This window comes from Furipterus horrens, unplaced genomic scaffold (genome assembly GCF_987537825.1).
Source record: "Furipterus horrens unplaced genomic scaffold, mFurHor1.1.pri manual_scaffold_13, whole genome shotgun sequence".
Classification (NCBI taxonomy): domain Eukaryota; kingdom Metazoa; phylum Chordata; class Mammalia; order Chiroptera; family Furipteridae; genus Furipterus; species Furipterus horrens.
The window spans coordinates 28,942,490-28,961,292 of record NW_028327183.1 but is presented as its reverse complement, the minus strand read 5'-3'; the positions used below and the strand labels follow the sequence as shown (position 1 = coordinate 28,961,292).

Genomic DNA, 18,803 nt, shown 5'->3' with positions numbered 1-18,803 from the left:
GTTTATACTCATATATTTTCACAGATGTGCCCCTTAAGCCTACCCAGATCTACATGCCTACAGCTAGCTGTTCCGCACAAAGATGAGTGCTCTAGTTTCCACTTAACACTCCACTTAGGTAAAGATGGGAGCAAAGCATACAGAGCCATCAGCTCTGAAAGAGCCCCAGCTTATGTTATTGGCAGTAGGTGTCACTATATACATTACAGGAATCATTCGCAATGCACTGGCTCACATTAAAACTGATCCTGAAACCCCACATTCTCAATGTGGTGATTCCTCGCCGCCTAGAAACCATTTCTAACCTTATCTGTTTAGTTCTGTTCTTACATAATGGGCATTTATTGAGCAACTACTGTATGCTAGATATGGTGTCAAGGACAGGCGCCTCAAAAAGTGTCTCTCTGGTCATTCCTTCCTCTCCAGTTACCTGTGAGGATCTCCTAATTCTGTTTAAGTGTCATTTGATTTCTGCAGCAGCCTGTTCACCTTCCTGCCTCCATATCATGTCCCTGTTCTTCCTTCTTTTTGCCCCTCCAGTTTAATCCTTTCCATCTCCAATGGTCTCCCGGTGGCTGCTACAGCAAATACAGATGCTCATCCTGGCACCTAAAAGCCATACTCTACCAACCTGATCTTTTACCATCGTCCAATAAGAACCCCTCTTTCTGTGGATCACATCCTGTTGCCACAGTGAGAACGGCAGGTTGTGGAGTTAGGCCACTCTTCAAATTCAAACTCCCTGACTCACAGAATGTGTGATTCTCAGCAAATGACTTAACCCCCCTACGCTTCAGTTTCCTCATCTGCATAATGGTGTGGATGATAATATTATATGAAATAGCCAATATTCCACTGTTTTTGATCTACAGGGCAGATAGTTGGTTGAACCTAATTATTCCTGCCTCTTAGGTTTAGTGAGATGTGTGGGGAGGCTGGGGGTTAGGTGAGGGAATTGTTGAAGAGATTTCTGGGGAAGAGTTTTTCCATTTTCAAGTCCCCACCTCTCCCGTCATATTTTCCAAACCCAAGCTTCATGAGGGGGATTCCAGGGAGCTCCAAAATGTGTTCATTGAGGAAACAGGTGTCAACTTACTCCCAAGAATTCTGTGCTCCAAAAAATGGGTTGTTTTGTATACTCCTCTGAGGTGGGTGTTTTCTGAGAACACCCCAGATTGGTCATTCACTAGCAGCACTCATGGACTCAGCATAAAGCTGTGCTCACAGCCACAATTTATTAGCATGAAGGGTGAAGAACAAGATCAGCACAGGGTACAGCATGGGTGAAGTCCAGGGAAACCAGGCACCAGCTTCCAGAGTCCCCTTCCAGTAGACATATAGGATGTGCTGAATTCCTTCAGCAGTGAGCTATAATAATATATGTGAAAGGCTGCCCACCAAGGAGACTCAGTGCCCAGGGATTTTATTGGGGACCTGCCACATAAGCTCCCTTTACCTTCCACAAATCCAAAATCCCAGACTCCCAGGTGGAAAGCAGGTGTTCAGTATCATCCACGCTGTTTGTACAAACAGTTTAAGGACTGGGAGTCACTGATCATTTCCCCAGTGGTAGAGACCCTCCTGAAATCCAAGTTCCCAGATGCCAGCCGACGGCCAACCTTGGAAGCAGACTTTTCTGGGGCCCACAGTCTCAGGCCTGCTATGTTAACTCTTTTCTGCACATGCTTCTAATTATGGGAGCTGGGGGATGATTTACATTCAAAACCTGCCACACTCATTCCAAAGATGCTGGTGGGTATATTTACCTGCCATTAGCTAGGGTAAGTTAAGTTTTCTCAGCTTCACTGGGGCCAAGGGCTCATGCTTAAGAATGAAGCCGCTACATAGCAGCATTCAGAGGGTGGTAGGCATGAAGATGGTGGAAAACTGGCAGAGTCTTCCAGGAAGGGGCCCCTCCTACCTGCTTGCCACCTCCATAGTGATCTCTCACCTGGAAATCCTGGCTCTTCCCCGCCACAGAGCTCATGCTGACTTAACCAGATAACCCAAAAAGTAGAATGAAAGCTCTTTTTCCTCTTTTCAGCTTTAAAGTTCTCAATTTAATCTGCTCTTTGGATTGCCCACACTCCGTCATACCTGCTGTCTCCCAGCTAGAACAGTCACATGGATCCCAAAGTGCTTCTCTGGTGTTTCCTTCTTCTCAAGTTTGATCCCAGTACCCCGCAAGTACAACTGTGGACAAAGGGCATTTGTAAATTTTTGAAATTTTTTCTGATTGCATATTTCTATAAGAGACCTTTGGCTTAAGACCACATCAACACAATGACACTATTGTCTTCCTCCAAGAATGGCAATGTCAAATCAGAGAAAGGATAGTTAATTGTAAGAAATAGTACTAATGCTGAAACTGAATGGACAAACCAGGAAAAAATAGGTAGACAGGCCCAAGGAACAGGAAATAATATGAAACCTACCAGTCCACAGATCATTGACCTGGATGAAAGAGAAAGACTTTGAAGAATACAGTGTGGTAGAGTCAGGGCAGGTGGGAGATCAGAAATACAGAGCAGACAAAACAGGATATTTGCTAAGAATTAATCTAACCATAAAGAAAACAATAAAGGGGATAGGTCATCAAAGATGTAATATCAGACCAGGAGAGCATTAACCATACAAGAAAAGGAAGGAAGATAAATTGGGCTTCATTAAAATTAAGAGCTTATTTTCCCTAAAAGACGGCAGCAAGAGTGCAAAAGCAAGCCAAAACTGGGAAAAGATATTCTCAACATATTTTCAAGAAAGGACATATCCAGAATCTAAAAAGAAATCCTGTGAATCAAGAAGAAAAAGATTCCACCCTAAATCCTTAAGCGAAGAAATTTATTACATGGATTTTCTTTGCTGCCAGATATCACAGGCCATTTTAAGTTAGAAAAGTCAGTAAGATCAATGACAACTATAGAAATGCACTTTGCTCAGTAATATGGGACTTGCTGCAATATTTAATTATCCACTTGGTCATTCACAAAAATTCTCAACAATAATTGGTGGCCATTGCTGTAAGAGTATATTCCCTGTACTTCTATCTCTTGTGCTGTCTTGAACCTGGGCAATTCTCAGGCTTTTTAAAAGAAATATGTTCACTTGTATAAAGCTGACTAGTTTTGAGAGATTGTTAATGTCCTTGAAGTGGTTTTTGTGGGTGCAGAACAAATGGTAAATTTGAATTGGCCCCTTTTATAAGAGTATGGAAATTGAATCTGCTTAACTTGTGGAGGCACATTCGTGCTCTGTTTTATGTATTTGTGTCTACAAATAAACATTGTGAGACCTGAAGAAAAAAGGCAAAGGATTGAACAGTCATTGTACTAGTCAAATAGCCAAAAAGCATGTGAAAAGGTGATCAAAATCAATAGTCAGGAAAATGCAAATTAAAAACCACAGTAACACCTGAAACCAATATAATATTGTATGCTGGCTATACTTGAATTAAAAAAGGGAAAGAAGACACAACGAGATATTACTACACACCCACCAAAATGGCTGAAGGTAAAAAGACTGCCCATACCCTGTGTTAGAAAAGATGTAGAAAATTAGAACTTTCATTCACTGCTGGTAGGAGTACAAATTGGTACAATTGTTTTGGAAAACATAGGGTAAACCTATGCCTATCCTAAGCCCAGAACTTTCACTCCTAAATACGTCCCCAAAGAAATATGTTCATGGGATCTACTAAAACATACATTCAGAAAACCTAATTGCAGCTTTATTCCTAATAACCCTAAATGTTGGTCTGGAAACAGCCCATATATTAATCAACTAGAGGCCAGGTAAACCAACCGTGCTATGTGCATACAATGAAATACTACTTAGCAATACAAAGAACGTCAGAACTACATTCCACCACAAGGACAAAGCTCACAGACATCATGTTGAGTGAAAGGAGCCCATGTGAAAGAACACCTGGGAGTCTGACTTGATTTACACAAAGTTCAAGAAGGCAAAACTGAGGTGAGAGAGGTCATCTCGGGGGTAAGGGTGGGTGGGAATTGACTGGGATGAACCACCAGGGAGCATTCCCAGAGCTGGATGTTCTACATCTTGATCTGGAAGTACATACACGATGTGTGTGTGTGGAAAATTTGTTCTGCTGAACACTTAAGGTTTGCACGACAAAAATGAGCACAGCGGCGGCTGACAGCTTGCAGGCAGCTGCCAAAGATGTTGGCTCAAGCAAAGACTCCTAACGCTCCTTCACCGGGTCAGGAACTAAAACCAGTTACCTACACGGCCAACCCTGGGCCCACAGGTGCAGGAAGGTGTATGATTCACCTGGGAACACCAATTCATACTTGAAAGTTGGCAGTTTAACTTGGCAGATAAGGAAAAGATTCATTGATTAGTTTGCTCAACACAGAACAAATGGCTACAGCTTCTCAGATAGTTAAACACACAGGATGTGTGTGTGTGTGTGTGTGTGTGTGTGTGTGTGTGTCAATTTTTTCATGTTAAGAGGTTTTCTACCAATATAAGTGAGATTTCTTCAAGGTGATGAATTTTGGCTGATTCAAGAACCTTGGGAAGGAAAATATTCAGAAACGGGGTTAAACCTGTCCATTCTAAAGATGTGAACTTTGACCCTATTTGAGTAGGTATAGTTTCTCTTTTACTGAATTAATTGCTCTAGGTGTTCAAGGAAGATGTAGATGATAATTTACTAGTTGATAACATTGCCCCAATCTATTTCTTTACTCTAGAAAGATAAATTAAAAATCTGAGGTAAGTCTATGTTTTCTAGATACTAAAATTCATTGCTTTAAGACACATTGTTCATTTAGTGGGTGTTTATTAAACTCCTGCAATGTGCTATGTACCTAACTCATTACCATCCTCCAAGGAGGGTATAAGCATATAAAACCTTAATGTAAAGAAAATATTGCCTAAGCATTTGTTAATTTTTTTTTATTTTTTATTTTTTGCTTTTCAAAATGTAAATTTTATTCATATTTATTACTAGGGAGAAATTCCTTGCAATAAAAGAATTCTAAGCATAGATCAAAAATATTTATAACTTTTGGGGCTACTGCTAGGACATACTGGTTTACCAAAAATATAAGTTCTGATATGCAGCATAGATATTTTAATTTTAATATGCATAAGTAACTTGGAGACCCTATTCAGAAATCTGAATCAGCAGAATTCAGAAATCTGTGTGCTTGACAGCAAGGCCAAATAATCCCAAATAAATTGACCCATATCCACCTCTCAGTGACCTTTGCAGACATGCCACAGACTGATCTCTATCTAATTTCGCTGTATGGCCCTGAGTGAGACTACTAGCAATAGCAACTTCCATCTACAGTTTGCTTTCTCTTTTACAAAACACCTGTTCTTAAATTTTCTCATTTGGTTCTCAAAACAACCCTGTAAAGAGGGATACGTAAGACTGTCCCCATTTGACAGATGGGAAAACTGAGGGTCAAGAAGGCTGAGGGCTCTTAACTTCAAGTCCAAGGCTCTTTGTGCCCCTCTGCATCGCTTTACTCAGGGGATAGAGGTGCAACCCGAAGCAGAGCAGTGTAATTCACACCTCTATTTCCTCTTCTGGAAAATTAAAGAGTCGAACTAGTTAGGCACTGAACTTTCTTCCAGATCTAAATAAATGCCTAATTTCTTCAGGTTCTTGGGAATTTGGTCGGGGAGAAGTCGGGGAGAGGACACAAATGGTTGAACTTCCACTACGAGTTAGTCATTTCCTTCCTGGCAGCCTTCTTCTTCCTCTGAGCTCTTCCTTTTACCCTTGTCACCCATTCATGCAAATAAATTCATCATCACTTGAGAGTCAAGCAAGAGGCAGGTGCAAACAACACCTGTTTCACACTGAGCTTCTGGAATGTGAATAAAAGCTACCCTTTGTGTGAGGGTCATGTAAGTTCACACCAAGCCTGAGAATTGCATTAAGTTCTCTTTCCTCACTCAGCTCCAGCTCTTTGGGATGGTCTTAGGGCTCCCAAAACTTTTGAATTATCTCTTTGTAGAATAATTTCCAGGGATTCTTTTTCAGATTTAAGCAAATGGGAAACCTGATTGTTTCATCCCGGACGTGGGATTCTGGAGAGATGATGCATGATGTTCAGCACTGCTGAAACTCCCAGGTACTGAACAGGTGTGCTTACCCTTTCAAGGTGTGGATGTCAGATTTCTTTCCCTAAAGACTATTCTTATGCTTTTATCACCTCTTCTGTTGCTTGCATTAGGTTATTTACTATTTCAACACATAAATTTCCTTGAATGCTGCTTTGGGCTGAATGTTTGTGTCCTCCCAGAATCTATATGTTGAAAGTCTAATGCCCAATATAATGGTATTTGGAGGTGGGCCTTTGGGAGGTGATTGGGTCATGAGGAAAGAGCCCTCATGAATGGGGTTAGTTCCATTATAAAAGAGGGTTCAATGAGACCCTTGATCCCTTCCACTCTGTGATAAAAGGTACCATCAGGTATGGGAAGCCGGGGTGCTCAGTGGTGACAAATGTAGCTCAGCCCCAGACTGGAAAACCACTGGGAGCGTGGCGGCACACAGGACCCACTCCACACACCGGTTTTCCCATGGGGAGCTAGGCCTGCATTTCTATAACAGCTAAAAGTTTGCTTTCTGTTAAAGGACCCTCTAATCCTGGCCTGAGAACAACAGATGTTCAGCGTGTAACCTTGAAGCGGTTTCTTACAGCCTGTTCTGGGCCGATTTTTAAGAACAGAATGTTATTAACAGAGGAGTTATCCTTATCATCCATGCATGTGTAACATTCTTCTCTCTGTTATATAAAAGTAATAATATATAAGGCAATGATTGACACAATAATTCATAACTTTATTGGATGTAATCCACCTAAGAAATCAATAAAAGCCTGTTAAGGCAGGGGCAAACAGCGCTTTCTCCTCTAAAAAGTGGCCAGTTCTGTCCCCTCTTCTCCACAGGATCCTTGCAGTCTGTATGCATTTATTCACTTCATTCACAACACCGTGGACCCTGCTGGTTGGAAGTCCGTGACAATCCATGAACCAGAAAAGTGCCCTGTTGTGGGAAGTTACAAAAGAAAACTGTATAGAAACTATACCATGTTTATGGATTGGAAAATACAATATCATAGAGGAACCAAGACAATTTTGAATAACAGTTGTAGGACTTACCCTGTCAGATGTCTGGTCTTGTCATAAACCTGTTGGAACTAAGAGGATGTGATAGCAACATGGTCAGAGGCTGAAACTAATGAAACAGCAGGATCACCCCAGAAACTGTCCCCCTGGGCACATGAAAACTTGGTATATGTTAGAGGAGCCAATCAAAGAGGGGAAGGTGGGCTGGTTGGTGTATGGTGGACAGACACTTATATCCATATGGAACATATAAAGAAATTAGTTCCATGTTGCACAACAAACACACACAAAATTCCATGGAGTAAAGGTCTAATTGTAAAAGACCATAAGTAAAAATTCTTAGAAGAAAATATAGGAAAATAACCTTATAACCTGAAGGTAGGAAAGGATTTTTTAGACAAGACACAAAAAGTATAAACCATACAGAAAATGATTAATAGATGTAAATTTCCTATAACATGAAAAAAAGAAAATGTAAACAAGACCATAGCCTGGAAGATATATGCAACAAAGACTATAGACTGTTACCTAGAACATATAAGAATTCTTACAAAACAACAACAACAAAATAAATAGGCAAACAACTAGAAGAAAAATATGCAAAAGATATAAATAAAATATGGAGTTGCCATATTACCTAGCAACTCCACTCCTGGATATGTACCCAAGAGAAATAAAAGCATACATCCACACAAAAAATTTTACACAATTGTTCATAGCAGCATTATGCATAATAGCCAAAAAGTGGGAACAATCTGAATGTCCATTACCTACCTGATAAGTAGTTAAACAAAATGTGGCACATTCATACAATGGGATATTATTCAGTCATGAAAAAAGGATAGAGTACTGATACATATGGATGGCCCTTGAAAACATCATGTTAGATTTTTTTAATAGTCAAAAAATACCACATATTGTATGATTCCATTATCTGAGACATCGAAAATAGACAAATTTATACAGGTAGAAGGTAGATTGGTGACTACCTGATAGAGCTGAGAAGTTTGAAGAAAAGTGGGTGTTTTCTTTTATTGGTGTTCTCAAATTGACTGTGGTAATTGTTACACAATTCTGTGAATATACTAAAAGCCATTGGAATGTACACTTTAAATGGGTAAATTGTGTAGTATGTGAATTGTATCTCAATAAAGCTAATTTTAAATATTTTATCTAAATGAATAACTTATTAAAAAGTCCAAAAAGCCAATAAGTATGCAGAAACATGCTCACCTACAATAGTAGTAAGGGAAATACAAGTCAAAACTGTGAGATAGAATTTCATACTCATCATATCTGCAAAAATTTCAATGTGTAATAGTACCAAGCAGGGCCAAGAAGGTAAAGAAATAAGGAAATTCATATATGCTGATGCAATGAAGTTGCTATCACTTCATCAAAAACTCAAGGAATGTCTAAAAAGGGTGACATTGCTCCTACCTGATGAGTCAAGAACTCCACCTCTAGCCAAAGACTTTGGAAAAATTCTCACACACGTGCTCAGTGAGGTGCAGCATAAATACCTGGGCAACGTCCGTTATGCTGAGGACGTGCAAGCAACCTAGAGGTGCATCACCAGGTGCGTGGCTAAAACATGGTACATGAATACAAGAGAATACTATACTGCAGTTCAAATGATAAAGCCTCAAATATAGTTTTGAATCAAAACCTCATGCTGCAAACTAAATACACACAAATATCATGTCATTTAGATCAAGTTTGAAAACATGCACGATGGAATTATGTGTTGTTTATGGAATCACATGTGTATAGAAATGAAATGAAAAAGAGCATAGGAATGATACAGTCTCAGGTGGTCATAGCTCTTACCTGGGAGAAGGAAGTAAAATGAGACCCTCCTGTGAGAAGAGAGCCACAGCCTTGGCTGAATCTGTGATGTTTTATAATAAAACAATCCTAGGTGAATACCTCATCCTGCTGAGATTGATAGAACTGGAGGCAATTGTTCATTGCGCTATTCTCTTCTTTTTTACGTGTTTCAAAATGTAACAGTTTATGAGAAAATGCATTGGTATATACTGTTGTTCTGAAATGTTCACAGAACACACACGGAGTAAACATGGAGGCTGGCATGTAAGCTACTTGAGGTGGTGTCCAAGAAGAGTGGAAGCCTGACTGCCAAGGCTCAGGCACAGAAGGGACAGGGTGCAGGATCTAGAATTCAGACCTGGTGAATACAGAAAGCCTAGAGCCAGGGGACCCCGGCAGGTATACCCCAGGGCATATAACGTGCAGGTAGGAGTGTGTCTGGGAGCGAGAGCCAGAACACAGAATAGCTTCGGTGAAAGGCAGAAATCAGTGGAGAGATGAACACAGAGATGAGAACAAGGTAGAAAAGAGAAAGACTTGGGCGAGAATCAACGCACTCACACAGAAACACGGAGACCAGACAAATATTGCAATGGGCACATCTAAGACAAAGTGGAAACTCGGCATTGGCTCTGGAACCAGGACTGACTTTCAACCTAACTGTTTAGAAAACACATACATGCAGTATATGGTGAATGACCCAGAGGAAGAAAGAAGAGGAACCATATCTTCTTTTTTTTTTAAGAAAAATTTTGTGGTTTTATTGTATCATGAGGCATTGAAACATCTGAACAAATCAATACCTGAGCGGTGAGGCAGCTGCTTTTTCCTTCACTTCTTTGGGTTATTTGAGAAACTTGTCAGTAGATTTGAAGAAAAAAAAAAAAACTTTTGCATTACTTAAGTCTTTTAAGGCGTGCGGTGGTACAACACATGCTTCCCCTGTCGGATGTAACTAGTCTACAGCCCAAACACCACGCACAACGCCGAGGTAGCAGCAGCGCACCGCACCCACTCCCACCTTAGCCCTGCTCGTTTGTGTATGATAGCTGGAGCGTCTGCAGGAGTGTGAACAGTGCTGGGGAGAGGAGGGAAGAGGAAAGCACAGGAGTGCCTGACTGGGAGGAGGTCAGCCGAAGTTGTGCAGGGCAAGCCTGAACATGTCATTGGTGCAAACATCTGATGGAACCACGTGATGGGGTCTTCATCGGCCTTACGCTGGCCCACAACCACGCTGATGATGCAGCTTGCTGGCGTGGGCTGATGGTCCTGCGCTGTGATGCTGTGCTAGACTTTCTGGAATGGAAGGCTAGACAACTTCTCCACATGGCAGCTTTCCCCTGGAATTGCTGTCCTGCCCCACGTAAGACATGAGACGTCCATGTAAATTGCGCCTAGTTGGGTTCTGTCATTATCAAAAAGCTGGTAGTAATGTTGAATGAAGCTGGATCCCATTGGCTCCCAAATTGGCTTGTCTCCCATTCTGGAGCATCACCCGGCCTTGTTGAGACCCGAGGGGCTGGTACGATGGCAGCGGGGCGGTGGCAGCCCAGTGCAGTCTGCCAGAACTGTATCTTCTTTCTCAGGAGTCTAGATAGAGCCTGACTAGTGGCACAGAGGGACAGGTGCACAAATCGCTGTCATTCAAAGCAGAATACAGCAGTCCCTCTCTATATCGCGGTTCACGTATCTCAGCCTCACTGTATCACGGGATTTTTTAAAATATTATATTTAATTATTTATCACAGATTTTTCGCTATATCGCGGGATTTTGCGGTACTGTACAGTAAATACTAAAATAAATGTAAGGTTCCTACTTTGCGGCTCTTCACCTATCGCTGAGGGTGTCTAGAATGTAATACCCGCGAAGGATCCAAGCAGGGACCAAGCAGAGGGAACCCAAAGGGACAGATAATAAGGCATTGTGCAGGTGCACTTCAAAAAGACCGGCGAAGCTCCTTCCCATAGTCTTCTTGCTGGAGCTTCTCGTCTCTCTGCCAGGGAGGCAGGTGGAACCCTGGCACCCCCACTGTACACATGCAGAAACTAGGATAGTGAGAGTCCTCCCACCAGGCATGGAAGAGAGGGAATAAAACCAGGTTCTCTGCTATGTAGGAAGTGGGACTTACCCGCTGTGTTGAATTCACCCCCCAACTGGAACAATCGGAAAAGACTTCCTGGAGGAAACAGCATTTGAAATGGACCTGAGTGGTTGAGAAAGGCTTTTCACAAGCAGAGGGAGAAAAGACCCAAACAAGAAAAGAAATGGTGCCAGAGACCCCAGGAGGGTAGAAAACCTGGTTTTATTTCTTGAGCTCAGTGGTGCCTGGTGCACAAAGGAGCAATGGAGTCCGTGGACGTGTTGAGCCTGCCAGGCGACAGCAGCAGTCACAGTGCGCGAGTGTCCAGGTTGCAGATAGGAGAGTAAGGTACGCACTGGGAAGGGTGGGAGAAGGGCTTTCTCCATCAGAACCAGAATAATGTGCTGGGCGATCTCCTGGGCGGGGCTGGGACGCAGAGGGGGGCGTGGCTTAGGAAGATGGTGGGGCAGGGAGCCTCTGTGGGCGTCTGCTTCTCAGGTTGGCAGCGGGATAAAAGAATGTATTATGTCATTCAGAAAAGTTTTCCGTGGGTGATTGGTGTCCCTGACCATGAACCTGGGGGTTTCCAAAGAAGCACTTCTCCTTCCCTGGCTCACAGCTTCCTGCGTCGTCCAGCTTGTCTTATCCCTCACATGTAGGCCTCCGAATTAGAGACTCTGCAGACTCATAACAGACTCTGCGCAGAAAATATTAATTTTTCATATCCTCAATTTTTTTAAGTGTGGTTTCAATGCTGTGCATCTTTAAAAACACTACACGGATTCCATACTGGGAAAAAATTTTTAACTCTTTGCCTCTGTGGTAGCCAAGCATCCCAAATATCACTTGGGCCAACCTTGTGAAGGTACTAAAATCCACTGAATTGTACACTTCTAACTGGTGCATTTTATGGCGTATGAATTCTAACTCAATAAGAAGCAATGAAGAAAAACAAGGACAAAATAGCTGTAGTGGGTCTGGGGATAAAAATGTTTTGCACTTAGTACAGTGGTCAATTTTTAGCTGCTCTGCTATTTCAGAAAAAATTATAATTGACCAAAATTTTACTCTACATGTGTTCTAATTATTGAATGACTGTTTTCACCCAAGGTTTTCTACTTCTCTCTTCTGGTTTAGACAGGAGGAAATTTGAAAATTATGTCATCCAAAGGCATTGAGCTGCCTGTCTCCCTGCTATTTCTATACCACCAGTAAAGGACAAAGAAGGAAGAAGAGAAGAGAAAGTACGAGAGACCTCAGGGCAGAAAGGGTGGTTAGGCAGTTTTGAGGCGCTGACATTTAAGTGGAGACCTGAAGAGCTGAGAAACCAGCCATGCGAGCTGGAAGGGAACAGGCATTTCAGTTACATGAAGTCATGTGGTGAAAGTGGTCTGTCAACTGCGGCGCTCTAGCCAGCTGACCCAGCAGCAGCTTCCAGTGTCTCCGGAGAAGTGGCAGGGGGCAGAGGCCCGTGGGTGTCAACCCTGAGACTGAATTATGTGAAACATGAGCCCAAAGCTGAGAAGCATCACCCCAAGCACTGTGGGAGTTTCCTCCTGCCAGAAAGCATTTGCTAAGTCTCACCTGCAGAAAGCACATGGGAGAGATCTTAAGTCATCTCCATTCAGCGGTTTCCTGCTTAGATGATTCTTGAGAGTTAAAAAAAAAATGTGCTTGTCAGTCCTCACCATAACTTAATCTTGTTCAGAAGTTTTTTAAAGGGGGGGGGGGGAATGCAACATTATTTTCAGTTTGCAAGTCAGAAATGCAAGCAAGTTACAGCAGCAAAAAAATCACGAAAAAGTGATTTTGACCGGAAAGATCAGTTATTCTCTAGGAAGGTCTTAAACTTTTTTGTGTATTGGCTTCAGTGATGGGTTGAATGATGACCCCTCCAAAGAGATATGTTCATGTCCTAAACCCCAGGACCTGTGAACATGACCTTATCTTGTTTAGAAAAGGGGCCTTTGGAGATGTAATTAAATTAAGAATCTCAAGATGATATCATCCAGGAGTTAGGGTGTTCTTATGAGAAGAGGATGTACGCACCCAAGGAAAAGGTCGTGTGCAGACAGGGGACCAGATGGGAGGGATGCAGCCCCAAGCCAAGGAAAACCCAAGGTTGCCGGCAACCACCAGAAGTTGGGAGAGGGGTGCGGAATGAATGTCCCTTCAGAGACTGCTGACACCTTATTTCAGGCTTCCAGCCTCCAGAACTGGGAGAGATCAATTTCTGTTGTTTTTAAACACCCCCACCCCTACCCAGTTTTTGGCAATTTGTTGCAGTAGCCACAAAAACTCCTTTGGCAGACTTTTTTTGGCAATCTGGTGACACTAATGAGCCCTTTGTCAGGAATAATGTTTTTGAAGTGCTTATAATAAAATGTATAGGATTTCAAAAGAAACTATTGGCCTCCATGAAGAGCTAGGATAAACTTCTAGGGCTCCCACTAAAGGGTTTCTTGGTTCTTGTCTCTATCTGATAATAGAAGACACCCCAAGAATCCTCCTAATTTACTGACTTCTATGTGTCTAACCACTTCCCATGTATCTAGCCATGTAGGTTGGTGCAAAAGTAATGTCTGACTTTTTTAAAAGAAAGTTTTAGATAGTATTTATTAACTTTGTGCCTCTTCTTATCATTTTTTGATGTCACAGTGACTAATGTATACCTTATTTTTCAGATTATCAATGTATTGTTCATAATCGTCTGCAATATTTGCACCCATGTTCGTCCCATCTAAAGACCACATTAGAAATGTTTTGCTCTATGAGTTTCATGAAGGTGCCGATGCAAGGACAGCAGCAAAGTCTATTCAGAGCGCTTATGGGGATAATGCAGTGACTGAAAGAAGTTGCAGGAAGTGATTTTCCAGTTTCCAAAGTGGGGATTTCAGTTTGAAAAACAGGCCAAAAGAGGATCATCCAAAAGAACTTGATTCTGAAGTGTGGAAGCTGTTGTCACAGAAAACCCCACCATTACCTCTAGGGAACTTGCAGAACAATGTAACGTAGCCCATACAACTGTGCTACGCCAACTGAAAAGGATCGGAAAGTTTTCAGTAGTTGGAAAATGGGTCCCACACGAACTGTCTCCAGAGAATCTGCAACAGCATGTTGCTTGTTGTGAATCACTGCTTTAGCAACACCTTCAGGCACCATTTTTAGGTAGGCCTGTTACAGGTGCTGAGAAGTGGATCCTTTACCATAACATTAAGCGGCGCCGATCATGGATCAGTCGAGGAAGAAGAAGAGTTCAACAACCAAGAGGAGGACTTCATCCAAGGAAAATCATGTTGAGTGTATGGTGGGATATGGAAAGAATTATCCATTACAAACTGTTAGACAACAATCAAACAATTACTGCTAATCTTTACTGTAAACAATGTCGCCATTTGAAAGCAGCTTTGAACCAAAAGCAATCCTCCTTAGTCAACAGAAAGTGTGTCATCTTCAATCACGATAATGCTCATCCTCACACTGCTCGACTCACCAAAAATTTCTTGAAAGAGCTTGGTTGGGAAATATTGCTTCATCCTCCATATTCTCCTGATCTTGCTCCTTCTGATTATCACTTGTTTCGCGGACTTGCAGAACCATTTTGCTGGCCTTAGGTTGACAACAAGAGAAGAGGGTGAAAATGCGTTGGAATCATATTTTGCTTCAAAACCTAAAGAATTTTACAAGCGTGGCATTTATAAGCTAGTTAACAGATGGAATGAGGTTCTAGAAAGCAAAGGAGGTTATGTTAATGAATAAATATTTTTCTAATCATGGGCTTTTTCATTTTTAAAATAGACCTCAAAATCGGACATTATTTTTGCACCAACCTTATATCTGGCCAGGGAGGGGTCATCTGTCACTCATGGCCATTTGTGCTTTCTGCTATAGACACAGTAGTGTCCTGAGGCTTCTTTCCTAGGAAATTCAGATGATAACACAATGTCGAGTGTCAGTACCAAGTGAATAACATGAAGTGTAAAGCCCCAAACTTTGAAAAGGTCCCTGACATTGAATTGGAATAAAGGAATACAAAACATTTCTGGTATACATCTTCCATTTAACTTGTGTGTAAAAGGCATAGAAGTATCATAGCCCATGTATTTTAGGGACCAGGCACTGTCACCAGGCTGTCCCCCAAGAAGGATCTTCTCATTCTAGCCATGCCGAGAGTGAGTCTGCACTGTCTCTATGGATCAGTGTTCCTCTCCCCACCATGGGGTACTATCCTCGTAATCAGGGGAAAAAAGACTGTGATGACCAGACTTTTGTGAAATCCTGTTTTTGCTTCCAAAACATTCAAGGTGATCTTGCCCTACAATTGCCACTGCATTCATCCTCCGAAATCCCAAAAGACCAAAAGTGTTAGCATTAGATCACAGTGTCCCCTGACTTATGTACTTAGCAGAAGGACTAGTCACCAGTTGGCCTTGGTCAGATACTTGGAAAGATCATTAGTTCAGAGAAAAAGAGAGGATGCCCAGGAGCAATCACCAGGACCAGCACTTGATCAAATGGAAGTGTGGGATCTATAGATGCCTTCACCCCCATCAGCATTTTCCTGTCCCTTAGCTCCAGAGAGCCATGTCCTCAAATGGCCCTCTAAACCTTACTGTGACCTCCAAACGAGGTAGGCAAGAGAGTCCGCCACAGACTGAGCCTAATGCCTCCACTCACCTCTACCTGTAGTGACAACTCAAGATTTCCCACCCTAATTCCTGTGACTCTGAAGGTGATGAGGTATCTACCCCTGGTTATGTTGTTATGTGGCAAAAGGAATTTTGCAGGTTTAATTTAGGTTACTCACCAGTTGACTTTGAGTGAATTTAAAAGATTTTCTGGGTGCATCACATGAGCCATTTAAAAGCATACTTTTCTCCAGCTGGTAGCAGACAGGAAAGTCAGAGAGTCAAAGCATGAGAAAGAATGGGGGGGGGGGGCTCTAAGAGCAAAGTCTGGTACCTGTATGATATCCACCAATGAAATGAGGAACCTCAGTCCTACAACCGCAAGGACCTGAATTCTGCCAACACCCTGAGTCAGCATACTTCCTGGGAGCTTTAGGAGGCAGCATAGCCTCACTGACATTTTGACTTTGGATTTTTGCCCTCCAGAACTGGGAGAGAATAAATTTCTGTTATTTAAAAGAGAAAGAGAAACACCAATCTCAAGTATGAAAAAGAAAGGATATGAATTGTGAAAAGAACCAGACACCAGCTCCGCATTATTATGCAATATTGCTCCGGTTTCAAAATTCCAGAGAAATGATGAGAAAGAGATACCAACAAAATAGCAGAATGATAGAGCTATGACCTTTGTGGGGAAGAGCTATGAGGGTGGGGGACTCTGATTGTGTTTTACTACTTGCAGTAAACCAAGAGAATTCACCTGAAGGTCCAGGCAATAAACAATAAATAAATAAATCAGAGAGAGAGAGAGAGAGAGAGAGAGAATGCAGCCCTGCAACACCTCTACTGCAGCCAGTGAGACCCTAAGTAGAGAGCCTGCTTGAGTCCACATAGACTTCTGAGCTAAAGCTGTGAGATGACAAATGAGTGCTATTGAAGCTACTGAGTTTAATAGGAAACTGACCTGGTAACATTCCATCGGGAGAGTGCTGACTGCTTGGCCAGCTGGAACTGGCAAATTCACATAGGGAGGAAGCACTGAAAACAGTCTCATCCACACAGCACTAAGTACTGAGCACTCCCTGCATTCCAGGCTCAGTCTGCCCCTGCTCTATCCACTGGCCACATATGGCTACTGAAATGTGGCTGGTAAGAATTGAGATGCTCTGTAAGGGTAAAATACACCAAATTTGAAGAGTTAGTAAGAGAAAAAATGTAAAACATCTCATTAATAATTTTTGTATTTATTACATATTGAATTGATGATTTTATGACTATTGGGATAAATGAAGTATATTAAAATTAATTTCACCTGTTCCTTTTTAATGCAGCTGCTAGAAAATTTAAAATTAAGCCTGAGGATTGCATTGTATTTCATCTGGACAGTGCTGATCTATGTATTATCTCATCTAATCCTGGTACTGTGTTTCAAATAAGAAAACAGATTTTGCAGTGAAAACTAAGTAGTCCAATGTCACACAGTAGGGAAGTGGCAGAGCCAGAGAAGAACCCAGGGTCATCAGAGCCCAAAGCCCTCTCTCTTACTGCTTAGCAGGTTATGCTCCCAAATAACAACAGAAGTTTGCATTTTCAGCAGAAGCCTCTAATGCCCTAAACCACACAAATCGCTATGGATGGGGACAAGACCACAAGCTGATCAATTTAGGGAAGTATTTACAGGTAGTGGGAGACATTTTATCACCCTTTAAAATACAGTCTAGGAACTGGCTCTGATAATCCCCATGAGTGATAAAGTAATGATTAGGGAAATTTTGGGAGTCTTGGTCTCCTTCCCCATGATACCTAAGGACATTTTATAAGAAAAGGAAGGTTATGATCCACACATGATCAAGTTTTATCAATGCGCTAAGCATCTGAATTACTGGTGGAGGTAAAACATGCTCGTTATCTTTATGTAGCAATAAGTTCAAACCAAGATCCTTCCAATCACCTGAAATAAAACCGCAGGGGAGCCGGCCCCTGAGGGGCACAAGTCACGTCTTGTTCTCCATCTCCATCTCACTAGGGACACAGTCTGGGAACAGAGGGGCCCATGGGCCTGTGCTCCAGCAAGGTACAGAAAAGAAGGACACAGTCCCTCTAATTTCCCAGAAGTGACTGGGAGTTGGGGGTCATCCTCAACACAAGGAGAAACTAAAGGATATTTGCAACTATTCTAAAAGTGACCATTTAAGGATAAGGCCTGGTCCCTCATAATCACTCACTGTTTATTCATTTTGCTCTGTCTACTAATCCCAAAACAACCTGTCCTATTTTACAATCTTTCAGTCTCTCATTTCAATTTATATTCCACTTTCACTCCCTCTTAGAAAACTTTAATTCATTTATGAGTCAGTATTTATTGTGTTGGGGATGCTGGTTCCAAATTCCTCCCTTAGAAAAACTGTTATTATAATCGCCATGCCTATCATCAAGGATGCAAAAACCACCTCTCAGAAGACCACTGTGATCGTTCTTGGGGCTGGAGGCTGGGGGAGATTGAATGGTGTTGGTGGGGGAACCTCTAGGGTCATGTTTTGAAATCTGTTCTATACAGTTCGGGGTAAGAACATGTGACACTCCTTGTTACTTCTCAAAAATTATTGCCCCAAAGACGCTGACCTCGCTGACATGAACTGTGGCTCCAGCAAGGAACTGGGCTCCTTCCTGCACATCCCAGGATAAGCTGAGTGCGACCCAGGAGAAAGCTTCCTTCTGAGTCACACGACCAGACAAGGGTCACTATGGGTTGGGAAAAGACAAAGTACTCTGCTCAAGTTCCCAAGATCTTGACAAGCACGTTGTTAGTTTTGCCTACACCGAAGAATCAAAATTATGTGTTTACAGGTTAACAGCTCTGCCATCAAGCCTGTGTATATTTTAATTTTTGTTGAAGTTTTTCCCTGCCAGCACTTCATATGGCTTACTTTGGGTGCACAGAGCTTAGTGCTTAATGGAAAGAGGGTTTCAATTCTGGAAGGAGAAAACAGTCTGGAGATGGGCGGTGGTGATGGCTGCACAACAACGTGAACGTGCTAACGCCGCTCGACTGTACACTTAGAGATGGTCAAAAGGTTACATTTTGTGTTGTGTATAGTTTAGCACCAAAAATTGCAATCATTTTCAGCAACAGGAAAAAATAGATTAA

General features: G+C 42.1%; 1 pseudogene; it reads right to left on the bottom strand.

Annotated features, from left to right (window-relative positions):
- Positions 1-10,075: 10,075 nt before the first annotated feature.
- Positions 10,076-10,428, bottom strand: LOC149994324 (nuclear transport factor 2 pseudogene; annotated as a pseudogene).
- Positions 10,429-18,803: the final 8,375 nt, after the last annotated feature.